At 39.8% G+C, this 10,692-nt stretch overlaps 1 protein-coding gene across 1 annotated transcript in view; it reads right to left on the reverse strand.

Moving 5' to 3' along the window:
• The window catches only part of LOC128695815 (organic cation transporter 1), a 28,976-nt gene extending 23,460 nt beyond the window's left edge, over window positions 1-5,516 (reverse strand). Inside the window, exon 1 of the mRNA XM_053786680.2 lies at window positions 5,350-5,516. The gene's annotated coding sequence lies outside the window, so the exon portion shown is untranslated. The remainder of the gene's footprint in view (window positions 1-5,349) is intronic.
• Between the last annotated feature and the right edge of the window lie 5,176 nt (window positions 5,517-10,692).

Raw genomic sequence — 10,692 nt, forward strand, 5'->3', positions numbered from 1 at the left:
CTGGTCCGAACCCTTGACTGGTCCGAACCCGGGACTGGTTTCAAACAGTTTCGTTGGACAATAAAGCAGACTGTAAACGGATGGGTTTGTAGGCGCCCTTATAAACACAAACATTAAAAATCAGGAACGTGACGGTAAGCTGTCCAATATACAAATAGAGTTAGAAACAGAAATACAAATAGCTAGAGCTTCATTTAAGGTTATTAATATAATATTCAAGAGGTTGCTAGTAGAATTGCAGTAAATCAACCATTCAAATCATTATGAAGCTGTGTGTAGTCTGTGGTCAGTCAAACAAACGGGCTTCCACATGGATAAATTGTCATTTTTGTGGAAATTGGTGTCACGCTCCTTGTGCAGATATCCCAGAACTAGCTACAAGCAGTATTAAAACAGAGAAGTGTTTTTGGGTATGCCCAAATGAGGAAAATCTGTGGACTAAAATCACAAGGGTATTAAAAGAGGATAACATCAAAGCTGCTTTCATAGAAAACCTGGAAGCTTTCTACAACAGATGGGAACATAAAAAGTCTGGGCTGAATGGTACTGCCCTTGATACTGGCCATGTAGTCACAAACTGTGAGGCTGGAGGTGATGTCCTGGTAGTCAGTAAATGTGGGGCTGATAGGGCTGTCCTGGGAGACAGTAATGGTGAAGCTGGAGGTGCTGTCCTGGGAGACAGAAATGGTGAAGCTGGAGATACTGTCCTGGGAGACAGTAATGGTGAAGCTGGAGATTTTGTCCAGGTAGTCGGGAATTATACGCAGGAAGGAATACATATAAATGACCTCATAGAGGACAGGAGCCATAGTAGGGAAACAAGTGTAGTCAAAGATAAGATAAAACCAATATTGCAAACTAGAAATACCGCAGGAAATAGCAAACAAGAGGACTCCAATAGCAATAGTGAGGATAAATTACCAAAAACAACTGGTGGGAGCTCCATTGTTGGTGCTAGGGAGGATAGGAGTAAGACAGGGAAACATGCACCAACAGGGAATACAGTCACAGAAACCCAAGGCAAACGGAAACCAAGCCTGTGCACATACTATGCACTTGGTATCTGCTGGCATGGGAAATCTGGAAAAACAGATGGGACATGCAACTATGACCACCCTAGAAAATGTCATGCCCATATGACAACAGGAAAATGCAAACTCCCTTCCTGTAAGCTTTATCACCCTGAAATGTGTACCTCTTCAGTACAGGAAAGACTGTGCTATAACTTAAATTGCCAGGCATACCATCTAAAGGGGACAAAAAGATACAAAACATCCAGGCCATGGGAAAACCTGGGTAGCCACAGCCACTCAAGAGGGAGAGGTTTTTTAGTGCCAGGAAGGAAAAAAAACTGGCAGGAAATGGCAGAAATCGTACACCAAATCCAGTCATTCCTGGAGTGGAACCACAGTCGATGGCCTCCACTCCAAACCAACAGATACAGATACTAATGCCGGAAAAAAAATCCCCCCCCCCAGTACCAACAATACCACCAGTCCGATAACATTCTTCTTTGCAAATATACAGGGTCTAAAGCCAGCAACAAACAACAAAATACCTTTCATCCGTGGACTGCTTGCAGAGGCAAAGGCAATGTTCGCGGCTTTCACTGAGACCCACATAAAGGATCACTTGGACAACGAAATATGGATCCCAGGTTACAACCTATATAGATGTGACAGAGTGAACAGGCAAAAGGGGGGGGTTGGCCTGTACATTGCAGAGTCACTTGTTTGCACAGAACTGCTTAATGCCTCAAATGACGTAGTGGAAGTTTTAGCAGTAAAGGTCGAGAACCAAAACCTAGTCATTGTGGTAGTCTACAAGCCTCCGGATGCAACATCCCAGCAATTCCAGGAACAGCTGTTAAAAATTGACCACTGTCTGGAAAATCTTCCAGCTCCTGCACCCAACATCTTGCTCCTGGGGGATTTCAACTTAAGGCACCTAAAATGGAGGAATATAGCAAATAATATTGTTGCAGTAATAACACCAGGAGGCAGCTCTGATGAAAACTCACACTCACACGAGCTTTTAAATCTCTGCACAAAATTCAATTTAAACCAGCAAATAATAGAGCCTACTAGACTGGAGAATACACTAGACCTCATCTTCACTAACAATGATGATCTGATAAGAAATGTCACCATATCAAAAACAATATACTCAGATCACAACATAATTGAGGTTCAGACATGTATGCGTGGAGCCCCAGACCGACAAAATGAGACTAGTCACGAGGGAGCATTCACCAAATTCAACTTCAATAACAAAAACATAAAGTGGGACCAAGTAAACCAAGTCCTAACCGATATAAGCTGGGAAGATATACTAAGCAACACAGACCCAAACTTAAGCCTAGAACAGATTAACTCGGTGGCACTCGATGTATGCACAAGGCTTATTCCTCTAAGAAAAAGGAGGAGTAGATGTAAAATAGAAAGAGACAGGCGCTCCCTTTACAGGCGACGGAAAAGAATAACAGAGCGGCTAAAAGAGGTCAATATATCTGAAATGCGCAGGGAGACACTGGTCAGAGAAATAGCAAGCATCGAACTTAAGCTAAAAGAATCCTTTAGGAGTCAGGAATCGCGGGAAGAACTAAAAGCCATAAATGAAATCGAAAGAAACCCAAAGTATTTCTTCTCCTATGCCAAATCAAAATCGAGAACAACGTCCAGTATTGGGCCCCTACTTAAACAAGATGGGTCCTACACAGATGACAACAAGGAAATGAGTGAGCTACTCAAGTCCCAATATGACTCAGTTTTTAGCAAGCCGCTAACCAGACTGAGAGTCGAAGATCAAAATGAATTTTTTATGAGAGAGCCACAAAATTTGATTAACACAAGCCTATCCGATGTTATCCTGACGCCAAATGACTTCGAACAGGCGATAAATGACATGCCCATGCACTCTGCCCCAGGGCCAGACTCATGGAACTCTGTGTTCATCAAGAACTGCAAGAAGCCCCTATCACGAGCCTTTTCCATCCTATGGAGAGGGAGCATGGACACGGGGGTCGTCCCTCAGTTACTAAAAACAACAGACATAGCCCCACTCCACAAAGGGGGCAGTAAAGCAACAGCAAAGAACTACAGACCAATAGCACTAACATCCCATATCATAAAAATCTTTGAAAGGGTCCTAAGAAGCAAGATCACCACCCATCTAGAAACCCATCAGTTACACAACCCAGGGCAACATGGGTTTAGAACAGGTCGCTCCTGTCTGTCTCAACTACTGGATCACTACGACAAGGTCCTAAATGCACTAGAAGACAAAAAGAATGCAGATGTAATATATACAGACTTTGCAAAAGCCTTCGACAAGTGTGACCATGGCGTAATAGCGCACAAAATGCGCGCTAAAGGAATAACAGGAAAAGTCGGTCGATGGATCTATAATTTCCTCACTAACAGAACACAGAGAGTAGTCGTCAACAGAGTAAAGTCCGAGGCAGCTACGGTGAAAAGCTCTGTTCCACAAGGCACAGTACTAGCTCCCATCTTGTTCCTCATCCTCATATCCGACATAGACAAGGATGTCAGCCACAGCACCGTGTCTTCCTTTGCAGATGACACCCGAATCTGCATGACAGTGTCTTCCATTGCAGACACTGCAAGGCTCCAGGCGGACATCAACCAAATCTTTCAGTGGGCTGCAGAAAACAATATGAAGTTCAACGATGAGAAATTTCAATTACTCAGATATGGTAAACATGAGGAAATTAAATCTTCATCAGAGTACAAAACAAATTCTGGCCACAAAATAGAGCGAAACACCAACGTCAAAGACCTGGGAGTGATTATGTCGGAGGATCTCACCTTCAAGGACCATAACATTGTATCAATCGCATCTGCTAGAAAAATGACAGGATGGATAATGAGAACCTTCAAAACTAGGGAGGCCAAGCCCATGATGACACTCTTCAGGTCACTTGTTCTATCTAGGCTGGAATATTGCTGCACACTAAACAGCACCTTTCAAGGCAGGTGAAATTGCCGACCTAGAAAATGTACAGAGAACTTTCACGGCGCGCATAACGGAGATAAAACACCTCAATTACTGGGAGCGCTTGAGGTTTCTAAACCTGTATTCCCTGGAACGCAGGAGGGAGAGATACATGATTATATACACCTGGAAAATCCTAGAGGGACTAGTACCGAACTTGCACACGAAAATCACTCACTACGAAAGCAAAAGACTTGGCAGACGATGCACCATCCCCCCAATGAAAAGCAGGGGTGTCACTAGCACGTTAAGAGACCATACAATAAGTGTCAGGGGCCCGAGACTGTTCAACTGCCTCCCAGCACACATAAGGGGGATTACCAACAGACCCCTGGCAGTCTTCAAGCTGGCACTGGACAAGCACCTAAAGTCAGTTCCTGATCAGCCGGGCTGTGGCTCGTACGTTGGTTTGCGTGCAGCCAGCAGCAACAGCCTGGTTGATCAGGCGCTGATCCACCAGGAGGCCTGGTCACAGACCGGGCCGCGGGGGCGTTGACCCCCGAAACTCTCTCCAGGTAAACTCCAGGAAGAGTAGTTTCCTATTTGTTCGGCTTCTCCTTGCATGTGCCTTTCCTTCTTATTAAATTTCTAATGTTGTCAGTTTGTGCTTGCACGGTTTTAGTTTTAGCCAGTGATGGCAGCTCCATTATAGCCAGTGCAGCATGTGAAATTCATCAGAAATGTTTCAGATTAAACTTCAGGACAATTAAAGTGTTTTAAAAAGACTTAATATCCATCAACAATTAACGAAGAATATGTTTATTATCGAGAATATATATTTTTTCATTTATAATAGATTTTGCGCACACAAATACTAATTAAAAGTTTGGTACATATGTCAGAGGGAAAGGGACACAGCTGCATTCACTAAAGACACGTGGGATCCTGACTACTGTAAATACATGTATTTAAAGTAATTAAGGTCTCAGGGATGAAATAATCACCAATAAAAGTGTCATTTTCTCTCTAAATAATCAGCATTTACTGCTTTTTCTTCTACCATTTGGCATTTCAAGTTGTCACGTTGTCCACACGTGTTATTATATTATGGTTTCTTATTGTGCTATATTAAAACTGGAAAATATTTTTATCCTTATACGTAATAATTTATAGATAAATACATGAGTGGGTGCGGGTGAGTGTGAGTTGGACCTGACTAGCTTGTGCTATTGGGTCAGATGCCGTGCTACTTCCTTAAGTGAATGTGACCTGACCTAACTTGGTTAGGGCATTGGCTTAAGTCGGTAGGAGACTTGAACCTGCCTGGCATGGGCCAGTAGGCCTGTTGCAGTGTTCTTTCTTATGTCAATCTAAACTACGATAAAATATACATACCTTAGAAGCCTTTTCCAGTCAAATTTCCACATCGCTACACAAAATTTACAATTTAAAAATCCTCAGTTTATCCTTTTTCCCAGAAAACATTTGTGTATGTTTTTTAAGAGAAATTATATAGAGCTGTGAAGCAGCCAAAGACGACCTAGCGCGCCCCTCGCCCCGTCCACACTGAACTCTGAGGTTGGCGCCTGCCCCTCGAAGAGGATTGCAAGGTGGGGTGAGGATGTTTTGATGAACGGTGAAAAGCTTGGATCAAGCCTCATTAACCCTAATTTCTCAACCATTACAGGTTGGAAAAAAAAATATTAGGATGCCCCCAGACTTGAAAAATCAACGGCTCGATGTCTTCAACTTTTATCATGCTAGCGGCCACCAAAATTGGTGTGGCAAAGCAATGAGAAAGGGAAAAGAACATAAACCCATCTAGAACAGCTGTATGACGAGATCAGCCAAAATTGCATAACTAAAAGAACAAAATATGCATGATTAAGAAGGCAGTAGCTTGCAGTGAGGCAATATATAGCCCAGTAACTCGGCGTTGAAAAGAAAGAAAACCATCCGAAGCCCTTGACTTTTCAAACTTCCATCATCCAATATCTTAGATTTTTCAAACTTCAACCATCTAGTATCTTAGATTTTTTTGGCTACAACCATCCAAGATTAAGTAAGTTTATTCAGGTATACACAAATACAGTTACATAAATTATCATACATAGCAACATATGTGTAAAGTACCTAGGATAACCCAAAAAAGTCAGAGTGACTTATTTCCATTGGGGACCTTTTACCTTATTATTATAATATAAAGGTGATAATATCTTATTATTATTCTATAAAGGAGATAATATCTTATTATCATACTATTAAGACTATCTATCTATTTATCTAGTAATTAAGACTACAATACGAGGGTCATTACTAGGAATAAGGTAAAATTACACGTGTGTTAGCTAAGGAAAATAAAAAAATCATTCCCCTCCCTTTCTGTAGCTACATTCATCAGACACCTTTTGGCTCTCTTCTTGAACTAGTTCATGCTATGACTGGCTTTGACATGTGCTGGCAGGCTGTTCTAACTACAGTCTTTTCTAACTACAGCCATGGTTGTTTCAGAGAACGCACTAACACTATTGCAGCAGCAGCCAGGAAAATGACAGTCGATTATTAGAACTCTCATAACAAGAGAAGGCATGCCATTGGTGATGCTTATCAAAACATTTGTATTCAGCCAAATTGTCATGGATATGTAGGAATGTGGTCTGCCGCCATCAGCAGCTTTGTTGAGCAGGCAGTCAAGGAAATCTGGCCTCTGGCTGAGTTGCGATACAGGTTACAGGTATGGCCTAATGAACATAAAATCAAGCATAAGAATTGTTGCCGTTGGCTATAATTGACTGTTTATTTATTTATTTATTTATTTATTTCCAATTTGTGCACACATACAGAGGTACAAAAAAAATACAGATAAGAGCAGTATGCCAAAGCCACTTATACTATGCATAGCATTACGGGCTGGCTTAAAATTAACTTAAGATTAACTAAGCAATGATTATTATTATTATTATAATCAAAAAGAAGCGCTAAGCCACAAGGACTATACAGCGCTGCTACTAAGCAATGATGAAATCAGTGATAAAACATTAATGTAAACAGATAACTATAAAGCACAAGTGAGTATTACAAAGACAGGTCATATGGTTGCATTCAGTTAGGTAGTGATTCTGTTAGGTAGTGTATTTAAAAAATAATAAAGTTAGATTGGGTTTTAGGTTTAACATTTATGTGATATAATTGTGAGAAACATTTAAGATATACAATTTATAATGTTCAGTTATTCAGTATTTATTTGGTTTTGGGTGAGTAAGTAATCTTTGAGAAGAGACTTGAATTTATAAACAGGTTGTGTTTCTTTTATATTTACAGGTAATGAATTCCAGATTTTAGGGCCTTTTATGTGCATTGAGTTTTTGCATAGTGTGAGATGGACACGAGGAACATCAAAGAGTGATCTGTGCCTTGTGTTATGGTCATGTGTTCTGTTGAGGTTGGCAAGGAGATGTTTGAGGGGAGGGTTAATATCAGAGTTAAGTGTTCTATGTATGTAATAGGTGCAGTAATAAGTATGGATGTTTTGTATGGTGAGTAGGTTTAGTGTATTGAATATTGGTGGAGTGTGCTGCCTGTAGTGAGAATTTGTTATCATTCTAACTGCAGCCTTTTGTTGGGTAATTAGTGGTCTGAGATGGTTAATTGTTGTTGAGCCCCATGCACAAATTCCATAGGTGAGATAGGGGTAAATAAGAGAGTGATATAGGGCCAGGAGGGCTGACTGTGGAACATAGTACCGTATCTTCGATAGTATGCCTACAGTCTTGGAAATTTTCTTAGAAATTTGATGTATATGTGTATGAAATTTGAGTCTATTATCAAGGTGGATTCCTAAGAATTTTCCCTCTGTTAGTTTTGTGATAGGTGATCCATTTATCATTATGTTAAGAGGGACATCTGTAGCTCTGTTACCAAACTGAATGAAGTAGGTTTTGTCAATGTTTAGTGTAAGTTTGTTAGTCCTCATCCAGGTAGATATTTTCTGTAATTCGGTATTTACAGTATTGGCTAGCGTGACTGGGCTCGGGTGAGAGAAGACGTATGTAGTGTCATCTGCAAATAGTGTGGGTTTGAGTAATTGCGAAGCATTTGGAAGGTCATTTATGTATAGGAGAAAGAGAAGAGGGCCAAGGACACTTCCCTGTGGGACACCAACTGTAATTGGTTGTGCAGAAGAGTTTGCCCCATTTGCGTACACATATTGGCTTCTGTTGCTGAGGTAAGACTTGAGGTAGTTGAGGGAGTGCCCTCTTATACCATAGTGTGACAATTTTACGTGGAGCAAGTCATGGTCAACTGTATCAAAAGCTTTACGTAAGTCAATGAAGATCCCCAGTGGGACTTCTTTTTTCTCTATTGCAGTGTATATATGTTCTAGCATGTGTATAATAGCATCATTAGTATTTTTATTAGGCCTGAATCCAAATTGGCAGGGGTTGAGTATGTTTTGGGAGATAAGGTAGGAGTAGATTCGTTTATGAATTAATTTTTCGAAGATTTTTGAGAGAGGGTGTAAGTTGGATATTGGCCTATAGTTATTCAACTCTGTTTGGTCTCCTCCTTTGTGGATCGGGGTGACCCTTGCTATTTTGAGTACTGTAGGGAAGGTGGAGGATTCAATGGATTTGTTAAAGAGTGTTGCAATGATTGGTGATAGCACTTGTGACACTTTTTTGTATATAAGGGGTGGTAAGGTATTTAAATCTCCTGCCTTGTTTTTTAGTGCGTTGATAATAAGGGAGACTTCGTATGGGTTAGTCGGAGCTAGGAACAGTGTGTTCGGGTAGTTGCCGGTGAGGTAGTCATTTGGTGGGGTATCTGAGCTTGGGATTTTATTGGCAAGGTTTTGTCCTATAGTGGAGAAGAAATCATTGAGTCTGTTTGCTGTTTCTGTTGGTGGGAGTTGGGGTTCATCTGTTTTTGCTAATTTTATTTCGCTATTTCGTGATATCTTTTTTGTTCCCAGAATTTCTGATAGGGTTTTCCAGGTCTTTTTTATATCACCTCGTAAGTTGGATAATCTGTTCTCATAATACAATTTTTTTGCCCTTCTTATCAGGCTGGTTAGGATTGACGAGTAACGTTTTGTTTGGTCTCTGGTTATGTGACCCATTCTGTACTGTTTTTCATATTGGTGTTTTGTATTTATGGATTTGAGAATGCTGGGTGTTAGCCAGGGACTGTTCAGTCTCTTTGCTGTCATCTGTTTAGTTTTTTTAGGGCAGTGCTTGTTATAGAGGTATTGGGTTTTTTTTAGAAAATTATTAATACATTCGTCAATATCTGTATAGGTTTCTAGCTCAGTGTGCCAATCAATGTTTGCTATTGCTGTTGTGAAGTTATTAATGGCTGCCTCATTGTGAAGTCTGAAGGTGACTTTAGTAGTGTCTTGGGGTAGTTTACCAAGAGTTGTTATGAGGAAAGTAGGGTAGTGGTCTGTGGTATTATCTGTAATTATGCCTGATTTTAAAGGGGATATGGTGTTGGTCCAGATGTGGTCAAGTAGGGAAACACTAGTCTCTGTAACTCTTGTAGGTTTTGTTACTGTTGGTAGTAACATACAGTTACTCATTGTGTTTGTGAATTCAGTAACGTGTGGGTCCTGGTCTTGCAGGAGATTTATATTGAAGTCACCTGAGAGTAGTAAGTGATCTTTGTTCATGCGTGCATCAGTTATCATACTTCCTAGATTTTGACTAAATTGGCTAATGTTTGACTGTGGAACTCTGTAGATGTTTATCAATGTGAGAGGTTTTTGTAGGTACTTTGATTTGAATTTAGCTATTATATATTCCCCATGTTCATCCCTTGTGCAAGTATTAGTGATACATTCTAGTTGGTCTGAGTAGTATATGGCTGTGCCACCCCCTTGTTGATCTGGCCTACAGTTGTGTATGGCTGTGTAACCAGGAATGGCATAGACATCTGTACTATCAGGCTTTAGCCAGGTTTCAGTTAGTGTAATGATGGACATATTGGCATGTAAGGAATTTAGTAATGCTATGAGGTCATCGTAATGCTTGCTTAAAGATCTGATATTGTAGTTAAATATAGTTATGTTGTTGTTGGCACTGAGAAGTGCCTTTGATTGTTCTGCAGTGTAGTAATTACAGTTACTGTTTGATTCATTTAAGTCATTAAATAAGAGGTTGGTATCAGGATCAATGCTTGTAATCATAAGATTTGTAGTGAATCTATAGTTTGAATTAAGTATAAAACAAAGTAAATAGTCTTAAGCTAAAAAATAGCACCTGGATTATTTAACAAATGTAAAATAATGAGCTAAGGGACTAATACAAATAAAGTGATGATCAAATAGTGGAGCTTGGGAATATGATAGTAGGTAGTACTATAAAGGTAATTTTTTAAAGTTAGAATTATAGTATAAAATTATAATATAAAAGGGACTAATATAGGTTGTGGTGACCAATAAAGTGGTAATCAAAAAAATGAGCTTTGGAATATAATGGCAAAATTGTGAACTTATTCTACTTTAGCACCTAAGAATAGCACCTTGATTATTTTAACAATTGTGAATATATAAACTAGGATAGTTATATAAAGCTAAAATAAAGGAGAAAACATATAAGGGACTAAAATTAAGTAATGGTAAGCAAAGTTAAATGGGCAGATGGTAGGAATTATAATATAAACTTATAATATAAAAATACAATTTGAAATGGTACTTGCAATTGCACTAGAGTCTGGTATAGGTTGTTGACAAGATCAAGA

The sequence above is a fragment of the Cherax quadricarinatus genome, chromosome 41 (genome assembly GCF_038502225.1).
Source record: "Cherax quadricarinatus isolate ZL_2023a chromosome 41, ASM3850222v1, whole genome shotgun sequence".
Lineage (NCBI taxonomy): Eukaryota > Metazoa > Arthropoda > Malacostraca > Decapoda > Parastacidae > Cherax > Cherax quadricarinatus.